Consider the following 23,748-nt stretch of genomic DNA (forward strand, 5'->3'; position numbering starts at 1 on the left):
ATGGTCGCTGATTAATATTTATATGTGAATAAAAGCCTAAATTAAATCTGTTCATCAAATGTTCTTCATAAAGTGATCATGCCTCTTCAGAAGACTTGGAATAACTCCATTGATATGGATTTACTTTATAATCTCTTTATGAACATTTTGAAGTGTCAGAGTTTTAGGTGAACAGACTTTAAATGGAGGGGCCGAAATATCTCAGATTTCATTAAAAATATTTCCATTTGTGTTTCGAAGATGAACGAGAGGTTTTGGAACGACATGAGGGTGAGTAATTGATCACAGAATTTATTTGTGGATAAACTTTCTCTTTAAGAATAACATTGCTTAAAGGGTTAGTTCACCCAAAAATGAAATTTCTGTCTTTAAGTACTCACCCTCATGTCGTTCTAAACCCGCAAGACCTTTGTTCATCTTCGGAACACAAATTAAGATTTTTTGATGAAATCTGAGAGTTTTTTTTGTTTTTTTATCCCCTATAGAAAGCAATGTAATTACCACATTTAAGGTCCAGAAAAGTAGTAAAGACGTTGTTAAAATAGTCCATGTGACCACAGTGGTTCAACCTTAATGTTATGAAGCGACGAAAATACATTTTGTGTGCAAAAACAAAACAAAAATAATGACTGTGGCGACCAGGGGTGCGTTTCCCAAAGCGAACTATGGTCGCAAGTTCCGTCGTTACCAATAGAGTTCAATGGGACTTACGACCATAGTTGGCTAACGATGCTTTCGGGAAACTCACCCCAGGGCGGGCGAGAGCCGTGAGGGAACGGCGCGAGGCCGGTGGCGCGAGAGTTAACGAGCTACACCTGGGAGGCGCACCGGCCTTGAGTCTCTCACGGAGGAGCTCCGGGAGCATAAAAGGAGGACCGACGACCGTGGAGGACGAGAGAGGACCAGGCCTGGACTTTATTTTACGTTTTATTATGTTTGTGTGGCCGGCAGACGTCCGCGAGGGTCTGCCGGCATTACTTTCATTTTGTTCTTTGTTTATTTAGAATTAAAGTTACGTTGAATGTTCGCCGGTTCCCGCCTCCTTCTTCCCATATTTACGAACTGTGTTACAATGACTTTATTCAACAATTTCTTCTATCTTCTTCTATGCTGTTAATGTAATAAACACAGTGCAGTGCTTCTGGGTTGTATGTCCAAACGCTGATTCATTATTAGAGAAGAAATTGTTGAATAAAGTCATTATTTTTGTTTTGTTTTTGAATACAAAAGTAATCTCGTCACTTCATAACATCAAGGTTGAACCACTGTAGTCACGTTGACTATTTTACCAATGTCTTTACTACTTTTCTGGACCTTAAATGTGGTAATTACGATGCTTTCTATGGGTGATAAAAAAAATAAATACAAAAAACTCTCAGATTGTATCAAAAATATCTTAATTTGTGTTCTGAAGATAAACGGAGGGGTTTGGAATGACATGAATGACATATTTAATGACAGAAATTTCATTTTTGGGTGAACTAACCCTTTAAACTGTTATTTTTTTTTCCATACCGTGCCAGAATGATTAAAACTAAATGTATCACACCACCTAAAAAAGCACTCGTGCAGAAGTCAGTTTCATTATTTCAATCATTCATGAATGACAACAAAACTTGTGCATGGCAAATTCCACATGGCACACTGCTCCAATCACTCACACCTAGTGCAGCTGTCTCAGTAAGACAAACAGAGCCTGAGGTTGGGAGTGGGCGGCTGGTGCTCCTTATCAGTGGCAGACTGATTTTGACTGGGCTGACAGTGACTCAAGTAATCCATCATGTCATCAGCCGCACTGACGGATGTAGCGGCACAGCTTCTGAGCGCCAGTGTGCCGAGAGGACAACATCGGGGGCCAGGAGGCGAAGTAACACTTAACCCCCGATCGCCTCCCGCCTCATCTGCCTGCGCGCTGCCACCCTACCTGCCCGTCCGCCGCCTGACAGCAAATCTATGAGAATGTTCACAATCTCCAATCATGACAAGCTAACCCCGCAATCATAACAGGCTGAGGGAGAGGCCACCTGATACAGCACAGTAATCCGACAGGGTCACAGACTACATCTGTAGAGAGCACAGAGATGTTAATAACTAACGCCACTCCGCTTGATGGGAAAAGTAAAACATAAGGTGAAGCCGATCCTGTGGTGGAGCACTGCGATGGCAGGTCTGTTTTGGTTGCAGCTGTACAGCAGGTATCAGTCAGTAGTAGGGCTGGGTATTGACAATTTTCACGATTCGATTCAATTACTATTCACATACTTTCGATTCGTTTCGGTTATGATTTCGATTCGATATTGATATTTTGGATGTAGTATTTCAGTTACAGTACATGGCAAATTTTCTAGAGGAAAAAAAAAATCTCTCATCCAATGCTGTAACCTACACATAAAAGTAAGTTGGGACTACTACAGGTGCTGGTCATTTAATTAGAATATCATCAAAAAGTTGATTTCACTAATTCCATTCAAAAAGTGAAACTTGTATATTATATTCATTCATTCATTCTGATATATTTCAAATGTTTATTTCTTTTAATTTTGATGATTAGAACTGACAACTAAGGAAAATCCCAAATTCAGTATCTCAGAAAATTAGAATATTGTGAAAAGGTTCAATATTGAAGACACCTGGTGCCACACTCTAATCACCTAATTAACTCAAAACACCTGCAAAGGCCTTTAAATGGTCTCTCAGTCTAGTTCTGTAGGCTACACAATCATGGGGAAGACTGCTGACTTGACAGTTGTCCAAAAGACGACCATTGACACCTTGCACAAGGAGGGCAAGACACAAAAGGTCATTGCAAAAGAGGCTGGCTGTTCACAGAGCTCTGTGTCCAAGCACATTAATAGAGAGGCGAAGGGAAGGAAAAGATGTGGTAGAAAAAAAAAAGTGTACAAGCAATAGGGATAAACGCACCCTGGAGAGGATTGTGAAACAAAACCCATTCAAAAATGTGTGGGAGATTCACAAAGAGTGGACTGCAGCTGGAGTCAATGCTTCAAGAACCACTACGCACAGACGTATGCAAGACATGGGTTTCAGCTGTCGCATTCCTTGTGTCAAGCCACTCTTGATCAACAGACAGCGTCAGAAGCGTCTCGCCTGGGCTAAAGACAAAAAGGACTGGACTGCTGCTGAGTGGTCCAAAGTTATGTTCTTTGATGAAAGTAAATTTTGCATTTCCTTTGGAAATCAGGGTCCCAGAGTCTGGAGGAAGAGAGGAGAGGCACACAATCCACATTGCTTGAGGTCCAGTGTAAAGTTTCTACAGTCAGTGATGGTTTGGGGTGCCATGTCATCTGCTGGTGTTGGTCCACTGTGTTTTCTGAGGTCCAATGTCAACGCAGCCGTATATCAGGAAGTTTTAGAGCACTTCATGCTTCCTGCTGCTGACCAACTTTATGGAGATGCAGATTTCATTTTCCAACAGGACTTGGCACCTGCACACAGTGCCAAAGCTACCAGTACCTGGTTTAAGGACGATGGTATCCCTGTTCTTAATTGGTCAGCAAACTCGCCTGACCTTAACCCCATAGAAAATCTATGGGGTATTGTGAAGAGGAAGATGCGATATGCCAGACCCAACAATACAGAAGAGCTGAAGGCCACTACCAGAGCAACCTGGGCTCTCATAACACCTGAGCAGTGCCACAGACTGATTGACTCCATGCCACGCCACATTGCTGCAGTAATTCAGGCAACTAAGTATTGAGTGCTGTACATGCTCATACATTTCATGTTCATACTTTTCAGTTGGCCAAGCTTTCTAAAAATCCTTTCTTTGTATTGGTATTAAGTAATATTCTAATTTTCTGAGATACTGAATTTGGGATTTTCCTTAGTTGTCAGTTATAATCATCAAAATTAAAAGAAATAAACATTTGAAATATATCAGTCTGTGTGTAATGAATGAATATAATATGCATGTTTCACTTTTTGAATGGAATTAGTGAAATAAATCAACTTTTTGATGATATTCTAATTATATGACCAGCACCTGTATAATAATATTGAAGGTTAAATTAACTTATTTATATATAAACATTTAAATTACACTCAATGATGTTTTTATTCTAAATAAAGTTTAGAATTACATAATCATATTTCTAGTCCAATTCGTTTTTTTTTTTTTTTTCTTTTAATATAAACATTTAAACCGCGGCTGTTACAACTGATTTATTCAAACATGCATTAAATATTGAAGAACATCAAAAATTATAATGAATATGTAACTGTGCATAGCTATATTTATCAGAATGTTGCTGTGGCGACCAGGGCGGGCGAGAGCCGTGAGGGAACGGCGCGAGGGTTAATGAGCTTCACCTGGGAGGCGCACCGGCCTTGAGTCCCTCACGGAGGAGCTCCGGGAGCATAAAAGGAGGAGCGACTACAGTGAAGGACGAGAGAGGACCAGGCCTGGACTTTACGTTATGTTTTATTATGTTTGTGTGGCCGGCAGACGTCCGCGAGGGTCTGCCGGCATTACTTTCGTTTTGTTTGTTTATTTTGAGATTAAAGTTTTGTTCAATGTTCGCCGGTTCCCGCCTCCTTCTTCCCACATTTACGAACATCGTTACAGTTGCTTTCTAGAGTACACTTTTCTAGCTGACTAATGAGTTCATGGTCACTGAATATGTTTTTCTGAGGTAAATGTGACGTTACGGTTACATGACATTGTTTACAAGCTGTTTTATTGACGTCTTTCTGAGGTTGAAACACTGATTGAGCTATTACATGAGACATGATATGGATTTCGGTAAGTTGTACTGTATATTTTAACATACCTTCAGATGTTTAGTCATGTTTATTTAGCACTGTAACTGTATTAAAGCGGAGGAGAGGATGTTCACATGCTCTCCGTGCTGCCGCTTCTCTTTAACTGAGGCGCTGAAGCAATCTGTCACGTCACATTAAACAGCGCCAAAACTGTATTTATTTTTTGAATCTCATAATAAAATGGACGTCATTTGAAATCGGAGACTTTGCTTCATATCAAAAGTTTATTGGATGGGAGGCACTACATATTCTGCTCATTCATCAACTGAAAATATCACTGAAAACAGACTAATCGATTCTTGGGATTTAAGAATCGATATCGGTTCGGAAAAAAGAGAATCGATTAAAATTGAGAAATCATTATGTTTTACCCAGCCCTAGTCATTAGCTATGTTTCCATCACCTTGTATTTATGCACATTTAGAAGTATTGCATCAAAAAGACCAAATTTTGAAATAAATAAATCGCTTAATTTGCAAAAACAGTTTTTACACTCACTTAAGGTGGTTTTTGACCTGTGCGAAAGAGAGTTAATGCGAATAATGGGAGATGGAAACGCATTTGCCGAATAAATTCTGATGTAGTGAACATTAAACCCACGTGACTAATTGGCTGTTTCCACTGATGGTGTTTTATTTACTGTTGGTTACTAGGTTACCAAAACCATAGGTGTCGATTTATGTTTTTGCTGGTGTGTGTGATTGTGCACCTGATGATTTCATTACACAAAAATGATTCGCATCTCACAAAAAGAAAAACACAAAACTGCAAATGCATTGAGAATAGCGTGGAATTTTCTCACTCAAACCACTGCCTGTTGCTGCTTCTGATTGCTTTTAGAGGGAAAAGCTGCCCATAACTGCTGGTCTAGGATCAGTTTTCTCTTTAATAATAGCATACTGGTTTGGCAAACAAACAATCCAGTGCTTAAGGTTTCTATTTACAATGTGTTTTGCAGTGTTGAGCAATGTAGCCAAACACAAAGATATCTGTTGATTTCTTGAACTCAATGGCCAATCAGAGGTGTTTAAGTTACACTCAAAAAAAGGATTTTTTGATGGTATTCACTTTATTTAAACAATTTATTTGATTCAACACCACTGTATCAGGTTTCTGGTTCAAGTGTGATTGCTTCATGTTAAATTGACTTGAAACGGTTACTCTTTAACTTAACATGATGTTTTCATTTTGAAATAACATGTTTCAATTAAGTAACCCAATCAGACAGGACTTTCACTTCCCATCATGCTTTGCAAATGGGCAGAATTGGGAGAGTAAATGTTGAAAAAAAAGTGTTATTTTATGCATATTTTAGCAAGATGTGAAAATGGAGAGACTTGTTAATGTTTAATGTTCTATTATGTTGGTATTTAAAAGTTTCTGTTATGTTAGTGTTTTGGGGGTTACCATTGTGGTAAAGTGTGGAGCTTGTGATTGGCTTGAGGACCTGCTAACAAAAATTCAAACTGGTTTAATAATAAAGTCACCACTATGGTAGTGGTCTGGGTGAAACCAGTATCACTTTTGGACTGCCAAACACCAAACATTGTACATGTAAAGAAAAGCTATATTTAGTTTATGTAAATCAAAGAATTAAAAAGGAAGCATTATTTAAAAGTACATTTAAATGAAAACCATTTATTTAAGTTAAAATAAAACCATTAATTTAAGTTAAATGAACACCATTGATTCTAGTTAAGCCAGGGGACACACTTAACGATTGTAAGGCCGATTATGAATGTAATTTGATACTTTTATACTGATTGTGCTCAAACACGTCCAGTCAGAGCCAGTTGCGTTTAGTTGGCGATTACAGTCAGTGTTTAAATTCTGTGTGTAAGTATTTAAATCTGCTTCAGTCAAAGGAAACAGTCTTTGTGTGTTGAGCTCAGTCTTAGAATGTTTCAGCTAGTCGTAAAGTGTGTCCCAGGTTTCAGTCATGTGGAACCACTGTCCATGATTGAATCATGTTCAGCCAAAGAGCAATTTTGTTTTGAGTAAGCGGCAAGTGAATTTTGAGTTTTCCATGCGTGCAAATTCCTCTCATTATAACAAAATAAATACAGCGTAGACATTATGTAAATAAGAAATGAATTGTGCAGTCAGCTTTGTTTATTATAAAAGAACTTTGTGAGATCACAATGAACTAAGATGAGGGCTTTTTAATGATTATAAAAAGAAGCGTAACATTAGGGCATACAGTATGTTTTTTTTTTTGTTTGTTTGTTTTTTATAAAATGAATGGAGAATATCTTGTGTTTTTCTGTGGGTGCTCGGCAGTGCCTATGACCAACTTGATGGAAAAGCACCTAATTCGCATTTGTTTTTTGCAAACTTTGAAAAGATTCGCTTCACATTAGGATGGAAACCCAGTTAGTGTTTCTATCATTTTAACTTGAAAAAAAGTGTTATTTTATGCATATTTTAGCAAGATGTGAAAATGGAGAGACTTGTTAATGTTTAATGTTCTATTATGTTGGTATTTAAAAGTTTCTGTTATGTTAGTGTTTTGGGGGTTACCATTGTGGTAAAGTGTGGAGCTTGTGATTGGCTTGAGGACCTGCTAACAAAAATTCAAACTGCTTTAATAATAAAGTCACCACTATGGTAGTGGTCTGGGTGAAACCAGTATCACTTTTGGACTTTTGTAACATTAGGGCATACAGTATGTTTTTTTGTTGTTTGTTTGTTTTTTATAAAATGAATGGAGAATATCTTGTGTTTTTCTGTGGGTGCTCGGCAGTGCCTATGACCAACTTGATGGAAAAGCACCTAATTCGCATTTGTTTTTTGCGAACTTTGAAAAGATTCGCTTCACATTAGGATGGAAACCCAGTTAGTGTTTCTATCATTTTAACTTCAGAAGATCCTACCAAAAATGGGTCTGCTGGTCTTTTCTATGCTAAAAGCTAAAAATAACTAGTTAGGAGAGCAATTCCACAGGTTTTAACCATTAGAAGAAGCAGATCAATCTCGGACAGGCTGTGTAACATGCCCTCATCCCAAACCATAAACAAAACTACACAAGATTTAAAAACAAAACAAAAAAAGTTCCTTATTGTGTTTTTGTTTTTTTTCGGTTTTCCCCCTTATTCCTCATCCCACAGTGCAACAGCAAACAGAACCAAGGAATTACAGATATACACACAGACACACACACAATAAAAAATAGAATAGAATAAAATATAATAAACTATCAATAAAATGTATGAATAAAAGAAAATGAACATCAAATAAAGAAAAAAATATAAAGAAAAAAAATATACAAGACAATGTCTATGCAGTGTACTGAATTGTTGCTGTCGAAATTCAAAAAACATCCCATATTTATAATTTTGCAAATTGATGGGCATCATGGCAATAATATTACAGTTTTACACTTATTTACATTTTTTTAAATTTATTTAAAAGACACTTTGTTTACTTTTGTGCAATAAACAATTTTGGTTCTGTGTAAATGTAAACTGTAGGTCCTGAAGCATACCCACTTAAAAAACCCTCATGCACTGAATGTTTCGAAAACAGCCAGTGCCAAAGTGTGTCATAAAAACTTCATGGCAAGTGACTGTCAAAGTGATATTTTCTGCACCCAGACAAACTAAATAAATGTGGCAAATGGCAGACTAAGTTTACTACATTTTCTGAAGAGTTATAATAGACCTGTAAGCGCCGTCAACAGCTGTCAAAGTGAAAACTATGAGCGGCGGTCCCTGTTATACTAGACGGCACATAAACCACCCAAAACTTGACTCATCTCAGGACTCTGCATGGTGTAAATTCATTGCAAATACGCTGGTTCGGTGCTTATTTCTCTCTTTCACTGCGGCAGCAGCAGCATTATGGGGGAAAAAAGAGAATCAGCTAATCTGCTCCAGGAGGATTAATCAAAAACCGTGTTTTTCAGCGTAATAGTTGAAACTTTTTCTCTATTTATCATTCATTTGAAGCAATATATGGGTCGCAGAAGTGGGAAAAGTAGCTTTAGTCTTTGAAAAATAATCTGTCATAGAGGTTTAGAAGAGGTGATAAAAATCAATAGCCTGAATAGAAAATTGCCTGGAAGGGCTCACAACAGTTGCGAGATAAGAGAAAAGATTAAGCGGGTTGTTTTGCTGCGCTCTCTCTCTCTCTCTCTCTCTCGCTCTCTCTCTCACCCTCCCCCTTTCCTCCATTGTTTTCAGAAGAATTTCACTCTTGCCAATATGCGGTGTTGGCTTGTTAATAGGTCAGCAGTTAATTTCGAGGTCCTCGTGTCAATCTTTTGTCACTTCTGGTGTCCTGTGGCAAACTCAGGGCGGAAACAAAGGCCCCCTGAAAACAGGCGATCGATACGCTGAAAGGGAGATGTTATCTGCAGACAGAGGCTGCTGGCTTTGGTAAGGTCTGTGTTTTGCATGATCATCAGGGTGAAGGCTGCCTGCCTGCCAGCCGCTCGTGACCCCGATGTGCTCTCCACAGACCTGCTTGAGACGAGATAAACGCTCAGCCCTGATGTTAAGAAGGCTTTAAAACAACAACGACAGAAAAAGAAGCGTTACGCTTGGAAATGAGGCAACGAGATGTAAGACACATGCGTGTGGTGACCCTCAGCACCCAGACTTGTGGGAACCGCATGCTACAATGACACGCTTCTCATCTCTCGATGGGAATGCGGCGAGAAAATGTGCAACAAAAACAACAGCAAAACAAAACTGGTACAAAATTCAAACAAATCATTCAGTGCACTGTATAAAAATGAACAGAGGAGTGTTTAATTATTTAAGGCATTTGCATATTCAGCATGATTATACAGAGCGAAAAGCAGGAAGAATTGTGGGAACAAAATGTGAGTTATGTATACTGAGATGTGTTTGTGTATTACAAATGAAGATTTTTTTTTCTTCATTTTGTTTACATCTCTCTTATTGGCGAGCTGTCACGCACAAACAGGCTGACTTGAGAGATCAGTGCAGATTTTGGGGAGTTCATCTAATGAGACAGAGAGCTTGCTTTTGATGACAGACATCCTCACTGTCAGAGAACTCAAGCTGGGATACGACACTTCAACGCAACGTCATGCTGATCCCAGAGGAATTCTGGATCCAGCCACTGTTTCAACACTTCAAAAACATTAATAATAGTCTTTGTCAAATCTGATAGTTTGATGCGTTAAAGGGATAGTTAACCCAGAAATGATCATTCTGTCATCATTTACCGCCCTCATGTCATTCCAAACTGGCATGAATGGCTTTCTTCTGCAGAGCACAAAAGAAGATATTTTGAGAAATGTCTCAAAATCAGTGCCGAATGCAATTTGTATTCTGCAATTCCCATTTTGCAGGTCAGCTCTTAGTGTTAGGTTGTGGAGGACTCCCACGATCTGGTGTGCTTTAACTTGGATTGTGTGATGCAGGAATCCAGAATGGCTCATTGACCAAATAAAGCCTATAATATTTGACACATGACTTTTGAAGGCCTCTACATTATCAACATGATCAAAACTTTGCTGGAAAACCTGTTGCACACAATCTACTACACGCCTTCTGTCATCTGATTTTCATCAAGAAAAAGGCCTTTTAGTACACTCTAAAAAATGCAACCCAAGTTGGGTTGAAAACGGACAAACCCAGCAATTGGGTTAAATGTTTGACTAATGTGCTGGGCAGTTTTAATTAACCCAACTATTGTTTAAAAATTACTATATGGCTGGCTTAAAATGAACCCAAAATTAAAAATCAAACACATAATTACTAATAATCAAAAGGTGAACATTTATTAATAAGCAATTTAATACATATTTATTGTTATATTATTTATTAAACTCATTAATAAATGTTCATTAAAACATATTAATAAATGTTGAGCAGATTCGTAAACACCTCTGATCAGATATGTCTGTGATTGGCTACAATGATCAATGCTTCAAAAACACGTAAATAGATATCAACGATGCTCTTCACCGAGCGCTTGCACAGATACACACGGGAGCGTTTGAAAGCTGCCGTCTATCCGCGGACCGGAATGGCCTGCTTTTAAAATGCTTTCAAACACTTCTGAGTGCTTTCAAATAGGGATGAACCGATAGGATTTTTTGGGACTGATACCGATTTTAACAAACAATTATTGGCCGATGCCGATATTTGTCACATCCTATGTTTTGAAATTGTGTCATCAACATAGACAGTATTTTGATCATGTTTTAAATCAGCAAAGTTCAAAAACACCTGCATTAAATTATACTAGCTAGTTTATTGCTGCATCATCAAATGATTTCTAACAAACATCGATTGGATCCATTTAACATTCAGCAGGCGTACATAAATACAACTGAACAAAGATATATATGAAATAAGCAGTGCTTTTTAGGTAGGTTTAATTTTCAAATACAGAAATAAAGTAAACAAATGATATAGCACTGCATATTCTTCACTGTATAAATTAAATACATATAAATCCTTTACTGTAACAGACTTTATTATGATTAATCTACCAATTTGTTTTTGTAGACATTTTAATATTTTTTGTAAGTTTAAATATGTATAAGATCTGCACTGTCTCCTTTACTAAGAACTCTTATTTTGACGGGTGTTCTAGTCTACGGTCATTATTCGGATGGGGTCCGCTACACTTAAGAAAGTTACAAAAGTTGCTTAGTCAAGATAGCAGACAGCAGCGCTAGGATTATGCAACAGTCATTATACAGCTCAGTGCCTTCACGCAGTTAATTAATAAACTATCGGTTTGTTATATTGGCTTTTTTCCTGCTAAAGCCGATATGCCGATGGTTGTAAGTTGAGCAAAAATCGTATATTAAATATCGGCGGCCGATACATCGGTGCATCCCTACTTTCAAATGCTCCCGTGCGTTAATCATTGTAGCCAATCACAGACGTATCTGAGCGTCACATTTTTTAATTTCAGTACCGACTTGGTACCGAAGTCAGTATTTTTACAACGCTACTGGTTCACTTTTTGTTGTGAAATCTATTATCTACTGAATTATAAATCAACTTTTATATTGTTAATAATATTTCCAGGTGAACACTTACTGGACTGAAGCAGATTATATTTACTTATTATCCACATATTAGATTATCCATTTTTTTTTTTTTTTTTTTTTTTTTTTTTTTTTTTAGAACAATCGCATTAAAATCAAATATAATCAGTATGAAATATGATCCATCAGGCTTTTGAGAATCATTTATTTGTTCTTCTCTCAGTCATCACTGTATTGCATTGCATTATATGTTTTGAAACTACAGAGCTTTATACATAGAATGTTTAAACGCTTCCTTTTGGGCATATAAATATCGGCATCTGCACCAAACTGCAAATTTGCAATGGCCTCTTTTCTTAAAGGGTTAGTTCACCCAAAAATGAAAATAATGTCATTTATTACTCACCATCATGTCGTTCTACTCCCTTAAGACCTTCGTTCATCTTCGGAACACAAGATATTTTTGATGAAACCTGATGGCTCAGTGAGGCCTCTATTGCCAGCAATGTCACCGAGCCTCTCAAGATCCAGAAGGGTACTCAAAACATATTTAAAACAGTTAATGTGAGTACAGTGGTTCTACCTTAATATTATAAAGTGACGAGAATACTCTGTGTGCCAGAAAAAATAAATAAAATAAATAAATCTTTAAAAAAAAAAAAAAAAAAAGAAAAATTATTAGTATTTTTTTTTTTTTTTAAGATTGTCTACTTTATTTTGCCTAAAGTTTGAATAAACTGTTCCATTAATCAATTACATATATTTTTCTGTCTATGTTTTCATGTGTCAGGCTTTACCGGGTTAAAATGCTGAAAGTGTGCCAGCTTTCCTGGGGGAAAAACTGTGAAATGTTAATTGTGCCAAGCAAAAAGTGCTTGCTTTTGTGAATTAGGCAAAACCTATGTCTCATTTGTATGTAGAAGAGGCATGTTTACGCTGAATGACAATTTAAATACGCTTGGCGCAGTGTTAAACTAGTGCCTGCTTGGACTGCTGGTGGATAGTGAATAAGAAGCAAGTTTACATACGAAATAAAGCAGCGCAACATTTTAGTGAATCCGCCTGTGTGCATTTTCAAAAACTCAAAATCTTCATGAATATTGTTACAGCCCAAATAAGCTTTATCTTCCACGTAGTTAATATTTGGAGAAATCAAAGGCCTCTCTCGTGGTGAGCTGGGAAAGTTTGTGCATGTTAATGCCATCAGCTGTCTGTCTGGCTGCCCATCGCCTTGTTCTCCGCGCCTGAGGAGCCCGGGAAGAATCCCAGCCCTGGGCGATGACCTCGCCGCCCTTGTGCTACATGACAGCACCACGGGAAACTGCTCAAGATGGTCCGACTAAAGCTAACGAGATTCCCCGCTACAAACACCAATCAGGGGATGAAAACTAGAAGCATTCTGATAAAGATATTAAAAAGCTCATGCTGAGAAGAAGGGGGATGTGCGGCCAAGATCAATTGACGATATTAGCAGGTAGTCTCTAATAGATTTTAAATGCCTATTACAATTAAAGTTGTGATTAGGCCAAATAAAGGGCCGAGGTGAATTCATCTGAGCTCCGCCGGCAGACGTTGTCCTTGCAAAGCTTCGGCTTGCATTAGTGCAAGTTTCACATCGTTTGAAAGAAAGCGATGACCTACTGAGAGGGTACATGGGTAAACGTGTAGCGATACAGCAGTTATTACTGTTACCCCTCCGGCAAATACCTCTCCCTTAAGCCTATGCACGAGGAACGTTTTGTTTTATTACTTTGCAAGATAAGTCAGGGAAAAAAGGCTCTTAAGTACCTGGGGAATTAAAATATTCCGGCTCATCATATCAGTGTCTGCTCTCGGTTTCACATAATTATAACAGTGTTTTAAATTGATCCTGGAAGAAAGATGGGTTCAAGTGCAAATTAATTTCAGATTACCACAACAAAGACAATCAATTCTCGACGTGCGTGCCAGCAAAATGCTTTCGAGAGGCCTCGAGGTCCCTTCCCAACCTCCCCGGCAATTCGGCGAGAAACAAAGACCTTTTCTGCTTAAATTACGCTAATGATCCAACACGGTGCCGGTGCCTACCTGGTACATCCCTTTTTTCCCCCCATCTCCCCCCAACTCCCATCACAGGAGTGGAGCTCATTAACAGGTCTATCAGCCGGAGAGTCTGCTACGACTTCATTAGATCAGCCCAATCCACGGCACAAGGCTGACTTTGTCCTTTGTGCTAAAGAAGTCATCCTGGCCTGCTGGTGTGTGGGGAAGGTAAGAGAGAAGATATGACTATTCATTTAATATCACATACAGTGGTGTTGCACGTGAGGCCTAAACTGTCCTCTCCATCACGTGTAGCATTTGCAAGTCTGATTCATTTTAACAAATTGTTTTGTTCGAATGTTAACATATCTTGTTTTGTTTTTTTGTTTTTTTGTGACAGATACATTCTGTGTTGATTCAATTACATGAAGGAAAAGATGTTGCATCTTAGCTTGCAACGTAACTGCTCTTTCAAAAGAGTAGCTACCCTACATGACTTTAATCCCATAAAACTACTGTATCATATTTGATATGCAAATGTATAAGGCCTCTAAATGATCAACAAGCTCAAATCTTTGCTGAAAAACACTTGCACATGCAATTTACTGCATGCTTTCTGTCATCTGACCAATAGGTCATACTTTTTCACCAAGTAAAAGGCCGTTTAGTATAATTGTAAAAACGTCCCTCTTCAGGTTGTGATATGCTGTGAATTCTTTACCTTTTATGTTTACTTTTAAAAATTAGTAAACATTTTTTTTATATTGTTATGGCCAATTTCAACATGAACAATTACTGGACTGAAGCAACTTAGGTTTACTTGAATATCCATACATTATTTTTTTTTAGAAAAATCATGTTAAAATCTGCATATCAAATATGATCCCTTTTATCTCTCAATCATCATTGTATTACATTGCATTATATGTTTTGCCCCCAACAATAAAAACCACAGAGCTTTAAACATAAAATTAAGCATTTAAATATCATCTTACTAAGTCATATTATTGAAAAATATAAAGTGACAACTAATATTTATATGCATTTTATGTCTGCTATACAGTTATAAAGTCTCATTGACTTTCATTACAAATGATCAGAATTTCATCCTACTTTCCGGCCATATAAATATCAGCATCTGCAACAAATCTTGTCATATTCTTCATATTCTCACTGATATATACAAAATGATACTATTTTTTTTTTTTTATGTTTTGTATCAAGAATCAATAAACAGTTCCATTCAAAAAAAAAAAAAAAAAAAAAGAGAGGTTTTTATGACTATTAGTTCATATATCAATTTATAGTGTTAAATGATAGCTTGCCATTTGGGAAGCTATAGTTTCAAAGTAGCTTCTCCAACAGTGGGTTTCTTTTCACTTCCAGATCTGTGCCGATCTAAATGCGGGGCAGATCAGTGAAGGTCCGCACATCATCTGGGCTATATTATTCGGAGAGCAACATCCATAGAAGTCTCAGGCTGATATGGCCTTTTCTTTTCAGACTGCCGTCTGGATTTCATCTCGCTTCAAGAGTGCTGATTTCTTCTCCCCTTCTTCATGCCCATTCTCTCCCTCCTTCAGTTTCCGACCCTCATTCTCTCCACCCTCCCCTCATGTGCGGTGAATGGAGACCAAACGCAGAGGCTGAACCCCTGCATCTATCCATCCATCCATCCATCCGTCAGCACAGCTTCTATAGAAACTAAACATCTCCTTCAGCCCCTCTGGGAAGCTGCCAGGAGTGGAGTGCTGAAAAAATTCAAGTCAAGCCTCATTAGCTTCTCATTACCTTTGCAAACTGAAAACGAGGGAGAGAGAGAGAGATTTTCTAAATCGTCAGGAGTGCAGGGCCATGGGAATCTGCTATGAGAATCACTTTTTAGCGTGTGCACATTGAAGCATGCAGGATCGTTCTTCACTGAGGGAATTAAAGTTTTATTTCCATTTCGGTAACACAATAACGGCGTCATTAAAGCCATTTTTTAAAGTCGAATATGCCATCACTTACTGCTGCCCGAGTCAATTTCCAGCCCTTCAATAGAGAGTGGCAAGTTTTATAAACCTGTCATGTTGTATTACGGCAATGCTAAACATCACCTTTTGAAGTTTCCCTTTTCGTCTCGCGTCTCTCGCTCTTCCGTCTCTCTTGCACAGTTTATTTTTAATAATGCATTTTTTAACCTTCCATTCACTTGCTCCACTAATCTGCATCTCTCCGCCTGAGGGACGCGGTACTCGAGCTCACAGCTGGGGAATCCCTCTCCACCCCTCCGCCGGCTTCATACAAAGGATTGTTGATTCAAGGCGAATTAGGGCATTTGAGAAACTCATTGAAAAACAAACATAGCACAACACTCCAGAGAGGGATATCATTACAGAAGTACAGCGAAAAAGGTTAAAAACAAAAGCAAAAAAAGCAGTTAGAAGCTGTAAAACAATTTCGGAAAATTCACGTCTTCCGAAATCGCACCAGTACATGCATTTGCTCGAAGGTTCAGTTTACTTTTGAAATTAGAGAAGACAGAGAATGAAAACTGTCTGTCAAAAAATAAATAAATGGTGTCTGATGGCCTACAAACCAATATTAAAAAAAAAAAAAAAAAAAAAAAAAAAAAAAAAAAAAAAAAAAAAGAGTATAATAAATATTATATTTGTAATAAATAAAATTATTTTATAATACAACTAAAAAAAAAAAACTTACAATACTAATTTGTCTTTATTTCTTAATTTTCAATCTGAAACCCACAGTGCAAATCCAATCTTTGTGATTTGATAAATCAAACATATTTCGATATATCGATTTTATTTCCATATATCCGTTCCATTTACCGACCACCTGATGTGTATTGCACACTTAAAAGTCAACATATAGCTTTCAAAAAACTGATGTTTTTCAATCTGATTGGCTGAAGCTTTTTTCATGCAATTAAAAAATAAAAAAAATATTTAAAGCCAATGTGATCATGACATCACCAATCCCTCTTAATTTTCATCAACTTCCTCCACCAACCTCTCACAGGCTATGTTTACATGCACCAATTTTCGTCAATCCGAATGAATTGAATCCAATTGCAGATCTGTTTACATGTACTCTAAACATTGTAATCTGATTCAAATATCCATTTATATGTGTTTTATATACATTCCGATTAAAACTTTTGCGCACACGCTCTGCGTGTGTCGTCATATCAATCACACTTGCAGAGACAACCATGGACGTGACACCAACAGAGCTCATCATTATTTTTGCCCTGTTGGCATACACATTCATAAATCTTTACAACTAAAAACCTGAACGTGAACGTGAACTTGTGCACTGCGTAATGTGTGTCAACACTGCACTGCACACGTGCCCTAGAAACTTCTGAATACGATTGAGAAAGTACTCAGATTCAAGCTTTTACTTTTTGCTGTTGGATCAGATCAGAAAAGGAATAAACCACCCCTTCCAATCCGATGGAAATTTCATTCGGATCGAGCTCAATCGGATCGATTAAGGTGTTTACATGAACGTTTTTCAATTCGATTGAGCCGTCAATCCGATTACAAATGGATTATTTGGGTGCATGTAAACGTAGCCACAGAAACCACTTTCCAATCAATTCCCAAATTAAAAAGTGTGTTTATGATGACATTAACAGAGGAAAACATACAATACAGTGTAACATTTCAAGGACACATTAAGGCACAATTATTAATGTAGAAAATTCTAAAGGTAAGGGGGGCTACAATGATAGCTATGCCTCTGTTTTATTGGATTGTCTGTTTTTACTATTGCATGATGGTTATCCTGCCAGCATTGTGAGTGGGTCTCTGGTTGCTCATCATTAGTTTGCATTAGCATGTGAAGCACCAGGGTGAGCAGGACTAGTGAGGAGGCCGTCAGCAGGGGCAGCCAAACAGGATTATCTCCTTACAGTTCAAGGCCGTCTTTCAATATGGATCCTGATCCGTTAGGGGTCATGGGATATTCACACCCTCATGCACCCATCCCTGCTCTGTCCCATATGTTACGCTGCCATAGCCACATCACAGGGATAAGAGACTGAACCATATGATTTGATAATGTGGGTCTTTATGAGAAAGACATCGCTAATTAAAATAAAGAGAGAAAGTGTGTTTGAGGATGTGGGTGTTGACTGGAAATTGGATCTTGAGATCTTGAGATTGGATCTTGTGTTTCAGTATAAGGGTCATTGATGAATAAGGTTTTTAAAAGTGTAAAAAAAAACAAAAAACAGTGGAGATCATTAATTTTGAAGTTTTATTAAGTGTTGACTATGAAATTATGTGTTGTTGTTGTTGTTTTTTTTATATATAATCAATTAACACTGCTATTGTCATTTTTTTTACAAGATGGACAAAATTTGTCACCAAAAAAGTCATTTGGTTTAACCAAAATTTCAGTTTTAACGAATGACACTTTTGGTTATATCGAATGACAATATTTTCAAACAATGCTAACAGGCTGATATCTAGTTAGCTAGCTAGTTAACTTGCTAGCTAGCTAGCAAAAGAACAATCAAACATTTTATATTTAGTACAAGTTTTTAAAATATTACAACATTTTCCATGCTTTATAGTGGTTGTACCAAATGACCTGATGTTTCGGGACATGCATATGAGCAAGTGAAAGAACTACTATGGAAGCTTCCTTCCGCCACTAAACAAAAAATAAAAATGTAAGAGCGACTTTATCTAACAATTCTGACTTTTTTCTCACAATTGCGAGTTATAATGTCAGAATTGCAAGATATAAACTCGCAATTGCAAGAAATAAAGTCAGAATTGCGAGTTATAAAATATCACAATTCAGAATTTTTTTCCTTCCAATTCGGACTTTTTTCCTCACAATTGCGAGATATAAACTTTCATTTCTGACTTCTTTTCTCAAAATTGCGAGATAGAAATTTGCAATGGCGAGTTATAAAGTACAATTCAGAATTGCGAGTTTATATTTCACAATTCTGACTTTATAACTTGCAGTTGCATGTTATAAAGTCAGAATTGTGAGATATAAACAATTCTGAGAAAAAGTCATTAATAGAGTAATTAATACAACTGTCACTATACTTTATTCTATTTTATTTTAATGAGTAATCAATGAAACAGCAACAGTAGAAGATAACAAAAAAATAACTTTTTTGGCCACGAGATATCAGATATTTAAAAAAAATATATCATGATAAAAATAATAATGACTAGGTTAGGGGAAAGGAAATCATAAATTATTCCCAATTTTGAACTACATGTTTTAAACTAATATAATTTGTTTAAGTGATATTTGCCTAAAAACCTCTAATATACCTACAGTCAAACCAAAATTTATTCAGAGACCTTGAACATTTCATTCATTATTGCAGTTTATTCACTATAGTTTTAAAAAAATGGTAATAAAATATGACAAGATCTCAGATCTCAGGGTTAAACTGTGTCAGAATTAATGTCAGATAACAATTAAAGGTAGGGTATGTATTTTTTCAACAATACTGTAGGACACTGTTGATATTTTAAATCAACCCAAACAAACCCACCCCTCTCTTCATTGCTCCGCCACCAAAACTCACCCTTCACCCTGCTCCGTGTCGGTCTCGAACCCCGGCCCGATCGCTGCTGGCACTGGCAATGACGCTAAACACCTCATTCTCCAGTGGTCGTCAGTGCGCAGTGGTTTACCTACACAACTCTCACTATCTGGCCACTGTTACACACGCAATGTAAGAGTGGGTGTCTGTTTCACAGCTGACATGCAACAAAATGCTTCATGAAAAATAAAATGCAGATGATGAACGAACGACAAGGAAGCACAAAAAATGTATGCACAGTACACAAGAGTAAATACAAACAAGTGTTCATCGTTAGTCGCTAAGAGCACAATCATGACACTCAAACCCAGTTTTTGTCACATGTGAAGCGGAATCAAAGCAGCCTCCACATCTGTTTTCAGGCCTTCCTGCTTTGCTCTTTTCAGCACTGTAAAGCTTTTCTAATATTAACACAGGTCCTAAAGATCTTGCTCAGTCATAACCCTTCATTCCAGTGATATTCTTCTGAGCTTTTCTCTTTTGTATTGTCTCATCTCTCTGTCTGCATTCTTTCTTCAAATCTCCCTCTTGTTCGTTCTCTCTCCTCGACCGTCATACGCCCCCTAATGCTGATTGGTTACACGTTTGTTGCTGGTGTCAGCCCGACTAACTTCAAAACAGTATTGTTGAAAAAATGCATACCCCACCTTTAAGCAAAACATAGTCAGGTCAGGTGAATAATTGTTGGTTCCAAATTGATATAAATGTTACTGGTAGTCCACTGTATGAAGAATTTTTGGGTATAATATGTCACAGTTTACTTTATTTTGCTATCCTCACTTACATAAATGAACTATAGTGTCCTGCACCCACTAGTAAAAATATATCAAAAATATAAAAAATGTGGTTTGGTTTGACTGTAGATACAGACCCACAACCTATAAAGTATTTTATCACTCCAACTTTAAGAAAACAAAAGGAGAAACTAAATCAGAAAAGAGCAAAATTATGAAAATTAATATGCAAGTAAAAATGCAACTTGACAGATGCCTACAATGAGAGCAATACTGAACAAACTGACTATCAGAAAAATGATGCTAACTGCTTCTTGGTTTGTGGTTGTTGCTTTGGTGTATACCTTGGTTTTATTTTGCTTTCTCCTCCCTTTTATTGTTATGTCTGTCATGTGAAATACTTTCTATGTTCTTTTTTTTTTCTTCAGTATTCATTTTATTCTGTTGTTATTTGTTGTGTGGACCCTTTTATTAACAAGAGACATACAGTATATGGAGTATATGTATATGTTTTGCAGTTGTATGGCATATTTTGTTAATATGGAAAAATGTAAATAAAGTGAGGGGGAAAAAATAGAAAACTGATGCTAACCGAATAAATGTAGCAGATGTAAAGAGTCTTGAGAAATTATACTTTAGTTAACATATGTCAAAACATCCTCAATTAATAAAACTATCTAGCCCAAAACACACTTGCATGCAAGTAAAAAAGAAATTTCAAATTGTATTTAAGTGAAAAGTAAACCTTGTTTCTTAAGTTTTACAAGTGACTAATGAGTTCCTTGTTTAAATCATGTCCTGTCTGCGGCTCTGGGACGAAACAAATTTCATACTGAAATCATCAAATTCAGCAGTCTCACATCTGGTCTGAAGTTGATCGTCAATGACGTATCTAAAGTAATTAAAAGGCACTGCTGAAATGGATTTCATCAGCTGTTTTAAATGGAAGTTGATTTCACTTGTTGACTAAGATGACAAAACTGCACAGTACATCACAATAACCAGTATGTACTCTGTAAGGGGTAAAAAGTAATGTTGTCAATTTATAAATGATGACTTTGTGTTCATTACAAATGTTTCCAAGGGAATGTTTTATTTCCTTGCTGCAACTAATGTCGATTGTGTAATGCAACTACAAAAAAAGAAAAAGAAGAAAAAAATGAACCTTGAAAGTGAACAGTTATGGAACCAACACATCTAAACATCTGCTAATAAAAGTACTTCACTGAGTGTTCTAAATGTAAGCTGGGATAAGGTTATCTTTGCTCCCATAGCTCTTCCAACTTTTTTTTCCCCTTTTAGCTCATGATAAACAGACCCATATGTACATCAGTGCCAGGACCCTGCGGATATCAGGGAATAAATGAAGGCCTAGCTTTGATTAATGAAGAGGACTATGATAGTAACCTCAATGATAACAGTCTCGCAAATAATAAATTAAAACTTTACTCTGGAAGTGGAGCTAAAAAAGAAGCAGCAATTTCTTTTAGTGCAGATAATCTCACCTGCATTGGTGAATATAAGCAGTAGTTAGCATTCATGGCAGGGAGAGGTATTACATTGACTTATCATGGCAGCCCTTGTTTGGCTGACTTCTTCTCTGATCCGCTTGAGGATAGGCGAGAGGGAGAGAGAGAGAGAGAGAGAGAGAGAGAGAGAGAGAGAGAGAGAGAGAGAGAGAGAGAGAGAGAGAGAGAGACGTCTTTCTCCTGCTGTAAGGGGTGTAACAGGAGTTACTGTACTATCACCTACAGCCCTGTACTGAAAGCCAAAGGAAATTGGAAAGCCCAGAGAAGCCGTGCGGTAATTAATCACGGCTCCATGAAGCCTGTCAGAATAGCGCTGCAGTGCTGATACTGCTGTCAATTACACCTCATGCATAATTGTTTAAAATGGTATTATGAGCACAGTTAAGAGGTGCAGATCTCCTGAAAAGCATGACTGGTCCGTTCTAAATTTGCCCTCCTGCCTTTTTACATTCCAGTGGTATAAGATATAGTGCGTTTTACCAGGTCGTGATCTGAAGCTGTATTAAAGACACATTGACGACTCACCATCTCACAGCTTTCGATGAAACGAGTGTCCAATCTGTGTGCAGCTCTTTTCCATACAGTAACAGTTCATTTAGTGACTGTCTGTCAAGCCCTGAAAAAGAAAATAACAATTTGTAAAAATAAACAAAAGCACCATAATGGTAGTCAATGTTACTTGAGCTATATTCCACGTCTTGTTTGAAGTTTTATGGTAGCTTTGTGTGGGGAACAAACTGGATTAAGAGCATATATATATATATATATATATATATATATATATATATATATATATATATATATATATATATATATATATATATATATATATATATATACATACATACATACATATACATACAGAGGTCTGTCATTCAAAAATGTATTCATTCAGAAATAAGTTACAGGGCATTGAGCGGATTATATACAGGGAAGAGTTCCCCTCAAATTAAAATTGTGTCATCATTTACTTACCCTGAGACATAAAAGTCACATTTGTTTTTGACATTTTCTTTTGTCGTTGAACACAAAACGAGACATTTTTGAAAAATATCCTGGACACATGAATAAGTTACTTAAAGAAACCTGAATACGAAATACTGAGACATCAGTAACTGTTAGGCCTACTACAGTAACGTTACTCCTTTCTGTCACAGAAGTAAAGTAAACCCGCTTTAACGGTTAATTCCATGAAGGATTCGTCATTCTGAGTAAAACCAAACACCATTTCAAAATAAAACCGCTACCTCGTGAGTCTTTCTGAATGCTTCGTCAAGATACTCGGCTCATAGGAGTCATTAGGCTTGTTCGAGATGCATCAATCGGTGAATGACATCAAAGTACCGCGAGAGCGATTCAAAAGCATAAGGAGTCGTATGCTCTCGCGGTACTTTGATGATACACCGATCGGTCTGCGCAGCGCCGACTACACTTCTTGAGTGAATGGATTCATTGAATTCGACTCGCTTAAAAACAGCTCACGTGAGTAAGTATACAACACATGTCGTGCTTTATTTGCGAAGAAAAATTTCATTTCTTACCATTGTTTTGAGGGACACTGCGTTTTTTTTATCTCATCGAATTTTATGCAGCTTGCTAGCTCACCGCTCCAGTGAATTGTTTTACCATGCTGTGTACACGCACTTCGCAGAATATGTCCGAATACATAGCAGGCGAAGAGTACCCGGATGACCTACTACTTCCGCCTAGATTCTGAAGTGAGCATTTCATGGACACTTTACTACCCCACGAGGCCACAGAAGAGGATTTATGAATGGAATGGAAGTGAAGCGACGCAATTGACGCTGGTAGGTCATGTGACTGCATCAAAATAGCGGATGTAGTACATCTGGGGCGCAACGTTTTGCTACGGTTTCCGGGTTGAACGACATGTTTCCTGGAAACAGCGTGGAATGGGGTTTGAGATACGCTTTCTCTTGTTTGGTGGGTGTGTCAGAAATGTCAGCCCAATCAGCAGCAACATGTATACATCCCACGTGGTATTAAAGAGACGGCTCGTACAATGGGTCCAAGTGAAGTCGTTTACAAATGTGTCCGCTGCAGCTCGGTTATACACAACAATTGAAGATATTAGAAGACATATTTGTCGTAAGAGTT

General features: G+C 37.4%; 1 long non-coding RNA gene across 1 annotated transcript in view; it reads right to left on the reverse strand.

Annotated features, from left to right (window-relative positions):
* Positions 1-23,524, reverse strand: part of LOC125243413 — a 49,869-nt gene extending 26,345 nt beyond the window's left edge. The window contains exons 1-2 of the long non-coding RNA XR_007179045.1: positions 23,172-23,524; positions 22,156-22,246 (exon numbers count right to left, since the gene is read on the reverse strand). This is a non-coding gene — a long non-coding RNA (uncharacterized LOC125243413). The remainder of the gene's footprint in view (positions 1-22,155; positions 22,247-23,171) is intronic.
* Positions 23,525-23,748: the final 224 nt, after the last annotated feature.

The sequence above is a fragment of the Megalobrama amblycephala genome, linkage group LG13 (genome assembly GCF_018812025.1).
Source record: "Megalobrama amblycephala isolate DHTTF-2021 linkage group LG13, ASM1881202v1, whole genome shotgun sequence".
NCBI lineage: Eukaryota > Metazoa > Chordata > Actinopteri > Cypriniformes > Xenocyprididae > Megalobrama > Megalobrama amblycephala.